Here is a 6,999-nt window from a genome sequence, read left to right as displayed (position 1 = left end):
GAGGGCGGCAAACAATTCAAGAGGCAGGCAATCACAGCACAGCATCGTAGGGATTCTCGTGGGAAAAGCGGGGAATAATCTCCACGGGCACAAACAGAATGACTCCCAGCTCTAATGGGCCAAGGGCAGGGGCAGAAAGTCAGGGAAGACATCTAAATAAAATACCATCTGATATAGGAGAATAGAGTTAAAGAAACAACAGTACTCCAGGGGAAGGAAATCATAGGTAATAAAGTGGAAAATAATGTCACACACAGGAAACAAACACAGATTAGAGGCCCCTCTCAATCTTCAAATCATTTCTCCTTGATAAATGACAGAATCCTGGATTTAAGTCTTCTTTGTGGACTTGAAGATAACGGAGACTGACAAGGTTTGTACCCCTATCTTTTTCTCCAGAAATATATCTTCTCGAAATATAGCAGAAAAGAGTCAAGATCCTTCTTCTAGGCAGGTGTTGACTGAAACAAGAGTAGGATATGCTTCAAAATATGTTTAGAGGCAAACAAGGCTTTGGAGAGCAATCATGCCTAGTTTTTATACCTACAGCGATACCCCATTATATGCTAAAGGCTAGATACCAAAATCATTTGTTACAAAGACCCACTTGCAAAAGCAAAGAGGAACATGGAGACACCAGCCTATGCATCCATGATGTAAATGGTGGGGCAGGTAAAGCATATGAAATAAGCTTAGGGACCACTCGAATTGATGATTGCCTCATTCTTTAATAAAGGGAATATACAGGAAGAGAAGCAGATTGTAGAGGGAAGGTAACAAGTTCGGCTGTTAACACAATAAGTCGGAGGTGTTATGGGACATCCAGTTGGAGATAGCCAATTTTCAGGTGAACCCAGAGCTCAGAGGATAGGTCAAGACACCCTGTATAATGAATACTTTCTTTAAAAAGAAAAAACTGAAGTGAATATTGGAAAATGTGGACCTCTGTTAAGTTTTATTAGCAGAGATATAGGAATTTGAATCACCCACAGATCTATTTTCTTGTGCTAATATTTTTACAGAATTATCTTTTCATTAAGTAAAATATTCCAAATATAAAGAAACGTTAGGGAATCATTTAGCAAACACACCTGGCAATCCTCTGCCGCCCTGAGCCTTTAAATCTATTTACCCAGAAACCACAAAGGCCAGCAGACAAAAAAGCCACTCATCCTCTTCTCTCCCATCTCTTGTCCCATCTTCTCTTCCTCACGCCCTTTCTTCATCTTCTCATTCCTGTTTTGTCATGCCCTTCTCTCTATCTTACCTTTCCTTTTCTCTTGGTCACTATTCATCATCTCTGTCTGACAGACCTTGCAAGATGCTCCCTTCCCCTTCAACAGGATTAAGTTCACCACAGTTTCCTCTGTATCACCCCTGCTTTCTACAGCCCAGGATGAGACCTGGGAAAAGGATGGTGACTGATCTCTGCAGAACTCCAGATGCATCCTCCTTTCCACCCTAAAGAGGCTCCAGCCTCTAAAAACAGCTTGTGAATACCAGCCATCCTCCCAAAAGAAAACATTGCACTCAGACCAACCAAGTTTCATCCTGTAGCTCTGCTGCATGTTCTTCACACTGAGCTTGCTCTTACACCTCTGCTCACCTCCTAATTTCCTTAGCTTCAAACCCATGTCAAAGTCATTCGCTGTGGCCATAAGAGATCAAACATTATTGTCGATGTCAAATCCCTCAACATGCAAAACTCTGGGATATACGTTTTAGCTCCCTTTGGCCAGGAACAGTGTGACCTAGCAACTCAATTTAGATGTCTACATTTTTTAAAAAATCATTTTTTTTAGCTGAAGTATAGTTAATTTACAGTGTTGTGCTAGTTTTAGGTGTATAGCAAGGTGATTCAGTTATGCATATAAATGTATATATATTCTTTTTCAAATTCTTTTTTCCATTATAGGTTATTACCTATATATATTATAGGTAATAAACTATATCTTATATATAGGTTATTACCTATATATAAGATATTGCATATAGTTCCCTGTGCTATACGGTAGGTCCTTGTTGATTATCTTGTTGATTATCTGTTTTATATATAGCAGCGTGTATATGTTAATCCCAAGCTTCTAATTTATCTCCCCCCCACACCCCACTGCATCCCCTTTGGTAACCGTAAGTTTGTTTTCTATGTCTGTGAGTCTTTTTCTGTTTTGTAAATAAGTTCATTTATTTCATTTTTTCAGATTCCACATATAAGTGATATCATATGATATTTGTCTTTCTCTGATTTACTTCACTTAATATGATAATCTCTAGGTCCATCCATGTGGCTGCAAATGGCATTATTGTATTCTTTTTTTTACAGCTGAGTAATATTCCATTGTGTGTGTGTGTGCGCACGCATATATGTATATCACAGGCCCTCATCCACGTCCATTTGATGCATGCTTTTGTCATAGGATCGATTACACTGTCCTGTAATTGTGGATTTTCTTGTTAGTCTCTCCTTCTGAACTGCATGTGTCTTAGGGGTTGTGACTGTGTCATCTTTGTATAGAAGTTTCTAGCCTAGTGCCTGGCACAAAAAAGACACTTAGTGCATATGAATAATAAATTAATAAATAAGCTGTAACAAGATAGAGCCCAGAAGTCTGAGAAAACGACCCTGATTTTGCTGTAGAGAGGTACTGGCTGAAGCAAGCTCACATGTGTCCAAAGTGTGAACAGCAGTGGCCCATGCAAGAGCCCAGTGCAATCAGAGAAATCCCCAGTTTGCAAACCCTTATGGTTTTCCGGGTGGAAGACCTCAGAGAGCAATTGTTCTCACTTGTCACTTCAAACACACACACAAAGTGTCACCAGATTCCCAGGGCCCACTGCTGTTGACAAGCACCATAAGGAACACTTGCGCTCTGAGTCATCTCACCTACCTAAGAGGTCCAAAGACAGAAAGGCTCAAGAAAGGAACCTGGCCTTGCTTTTCTCTGTGCTCTTACATAAGGTTTTCTAGCCACTTGTATTTTCTATCACGAGATTTCAGTCAAAGGTCATAGGAGGGACATTGCTGGAGGCAGAGCTCAGGTTTCCTACCCCCGGACAGCTCTCTTCCCATCAGCTGATTCTAACATCCTTCAAAATGAGCTCCAGCTTTACTTCCTGCAAGAAGCAGCTGTTGACCTGCTACACAATCACATTAAAATGCCCTCTTCTGTGCTCTCAGTGCAAAGTGCAGGCTTCTATAGTAGCACTTATTACCCTGATCAGAAGAGGGACTGATTGACTGGTCTGTTTTCCTCTCCCAGGCTGGGAGCTGTGAAAGGTCAGAACCCTGTCTCATATCTGATGCTAAGCACATGGCAGCACAAACAGATCTTGCATCACTTCTCTCCTTTTTCCTCCCCGGGGGGGCATGGAGGGAGTAAATATCCTTTGAGGTTCCTCCTTGTTCCAATGGTGTGTGCTTTTGGTGAGGTCCATGTTTGCCTGTTCCACTGCTGCAGGCAGGAGGAAGACTTTCGTGTTATGTTCCCATGTTAAGATAAAGACTAATGAGGAGGGGCTTCCCTGGTGGCGCAGTGGTTGAGAATCTCCTTGCCAATGCAGGGGACACGGGTTCGAGCCCTGGTCTGGGAGGATCCCACATGCCGTGGAACAACTGGGCCCGTGAGCCACAACTACTGAGCCTGTGCTTCTGGAGCCTGTGCTCCGCAACAAGAGAGGCCGCGATAGTGAGAGGCCCGCGCACCGCGATGAAGAGTGGCCCCCGCTCGCCGCAGCTAGAGAATAGACCTTGCACAGAAACGAAGACCCAACACAGCCAAAAATAAATAAATAAGTAAATTTTTTTTAAAAAAGAATCCTTCCTTTACAAAAAAAAAAAAAAAGACTAATGAGGAAGATAGCCTAAATAAACTCCAACAGCCCTTCCAGTTCCAAAAATCTAAAATGTCATTTGATGCCACCTTCCTTTCTCTCTCCTGCGCCAAGACCTTGCTCCTCGCCCAGCCCACACGAGAGAACGCAGTACTGCCCTCAGCTGCGTGTACATTGGAAGGCTGATGTTATAAACGCTCTCTGGGACTTCCTAACAGCTGGGAGGGCTGCACTGCTGTCGATTCAAAGACGGGGCCAGATGCTAACCCAGGATGAAGGATCACAGGCCGAAGATGCTGAAACAACTGTTATAGATTTTACCGGCAGTGGCTTTCGACAGACTGGAATCGAGATGATAATTGGTGAAGGCGTCTTAGAGGTCGCCAGTGAATAGGAGAAAGCTCTCTGGCTTTCTATAATAGCAGTCTCTGCCCGAGCCGGATAATAACCTTGAGGACGGTGGCTTGAAAGATGAATTCATGTGGGGAGAAAGTCTGCGAACACCTCTGAATAGCAGCTTATAGCTTTTCAGAAACAGTGCTGTGATGAGAGTGAAGTATTTCTCTTTAAAAGGCTCTTTGCCACCCATTAAGGTAGCCAAGTAACAGCACCCCTGTTTTATCAAAAATAAACCTCCTAAATTAATAAATAAGCCCAAGTCATTAGCGGGTATTTCCAGCAATGAACATATGTTTCTTAGCGGAGTAGAGAGGCTAGAGGAGGTAGTTTCTCCTTCCTGGCTGCAAGTGACCTTAAAGACACTGTTAAATAATGAAGATCCATTAACTAGTCCTAAAATAATTGCATTTAAACCAATTTTATGATCCTCTACAACCACATTTTACATCACAGTGCAGCAAGATAAAAGTGCTCTATATTGCAGATATTAGCCAATAACAGAGGCAGTATTGTGAGAAGGATTAACTTTCAGGGCATCGCAAGACCCCCAAGTGTCCCCCAGATATGGTGTCACCAGCCTGTGGCATCAATCTCCTCTTTTCCCATCAAGAGGACTAGACACCAGATCATAAACATGAGAAAGTTGTTCAAAATGTCACACTTAAAAGGCAGTTATATGACTCGACAGAGACTTTATCTAGCCTCCACCACAAATGTTTTTTCCAATTAGCTATTTATCCCCTTAGAAGGTAGAGGAAATCTGCTAATATTTACTAACACCCTAGAGTATTGAGGAAGTGAGCTGTAGAAATACGGGATATCATTTTATCATTGGTAGATCTGTTAGCAACTTCTCTTTACACATTACTTACGTTTATCATCATTATGACCTGAGTTTTTATGTACATACCCAAGTGTTCTAATGCAGTTGATGGTGCTTGGGAGAAAAAACTAGATGGAGAAGCAGCCCACTTTTCTCCTTCATGTCTAGACTCCAAGTCAAGACTGACAGAGAAAGAGAGAGAGAGAGAGAGAGCTTTTTCTCAAAATAAAAATTTCTAATTTACATCCTTGGTATTCACTAAGAGAGTTTTTATGCTTCTTAGGAAAAACAGGGAAAAAAATCTTTAGGGAGAAGCCTAGTATGCCATGACACTACGGATAGTCCTGCAAAGAGTTCAAAGTGAAGAACCTATTGCAAGTATAACCAAACAAGAACACAACTGTAATTACATCAGTTGCCTTGGTGATAGCCTAGATGGGTATGGAGCATGTGATGCTAGGTGATGTTCTACCTTAATGGATTAGCAGTAGGGCAAATGTGTCCTGTGTGCTCCTGTTATGCCATGTGAGATAAAGGTACACTATATGCAAAGAGTACCCGTGCTTTGAAAGAAACTCTGCTCCTTGCTTTCATGAAGATGGCCTTTCCACTTTGGTCAGTAACTCTGAATATTCTGATACAGTTAGGGAAGGTGGGATGACCAGCCAGGGGTCAAACCAAGAAAAGCTGTCAGTAGCTTTTCCTTTCATATTTTCAACCTTCCTCCACCCCAGCCCTACACACTCACAGGAGTCCAGAACACATTGTGGGCTTGTATTTCTTAATATTGACTCTACTTTTAAGACAGGGGCTCCCAAGAATGACAGTGAAACACTGATAAATGAATAGTTTGCCCAGCGTTACTTGAAGGCAGCATGAATGAGTGGGATTTAGACTGTGTCAGAGCCTGAGTTGATGAAGGAAAAGAACGTGAATGTCCCCCTCATCCAATCCCCAGGGATGTGCCTCTACCATCTCCCCACTGTGTTGAATGTAAAGGGAAAGGAGGGAGCAGGGTGCACCTGTCCAGAAGCACTGCTCCTCCCTAAATGGGTGGAAGTTCCCCGTGATGGTGTTAGTCTATGTTGGAAGTAGCTTAAACGACTGTGGCCACTCAACAGATCAGCAGGCTCTTTTTATACAGTAGCATTATTTGAGAAGTCTGCGAGGTACCCTCACTTTTCTTCCTACGAATTACAGCTGATGGTTTGGTTGAAATCCACATGGTCGTGGTCGCCAGGCATGGAGACAGCCTCAGACTACTAACTCCTAGTCTATTTCCCACATCAATGGGACAGCAAGCTCTAAGGAAGATTATTCAATTTAACTGGGGGGATTTTTCACAATACCTTTTTCACTGCATAATTTCTGATTCAGTGTAGTTTGAAAATCTAGGAGACTGTGATTTCCACCCCAAGTTAGATATCATCTATCACCCAGGAAAACATCCTCAGTCTCGAGTAAGAAGTGACTCAGGACAGAGCCAACCAGGACAGGAATGAAGACTAGCAGTTACTTCACTTCATATATCCAGTCTTCGTATCTGTAGAATAGAGATGGTTATGGTATCTGTCTCAGGGTGTGGCTATGAATATTAAATGAATAAATCAAGGTAAGGCATATAATACAGTGCCTGGCACCAGTATATTCTTGATAAATATTAGTTAGTGTTGCCTTTGTTTGGCTTTGAAGCTGCCTAATTAGAAATTGGAGAATGCAGCAAGGCTGTTTGAATGGGACCTGCCTGAAGAGGGGCTGGGGAGAGTACAAAAAAAAATTCCAGCCCCTTTAAAAGTCCAGAGAAGAGCTGAATATTCTCCTAGGGTCAATCTTTGAGGATTCGTATTTTATTAATTCACTTAAAAGGGTCAACTTAAAGCAGGATCATTTAATATCCATAATTGACCAGTTTATGTCACCCAAAAAATTCAGCATTTGCTCAAAGA

The sequence above is a fragment of the Leucopleurus acutus genome (genome assembly GCF_964270905.1).
Source record: "Leucopleurus acutus genome assembly, chromosome: 2".
NCBI lineage: Eukaryota > Metazoa > Chordata > Mammalia > Artiodactyla > Delphinidae > Leucopleurus > Leucopleurus acutus.
Note: the sequence above shows the minus strand (reverse complement) of the source record.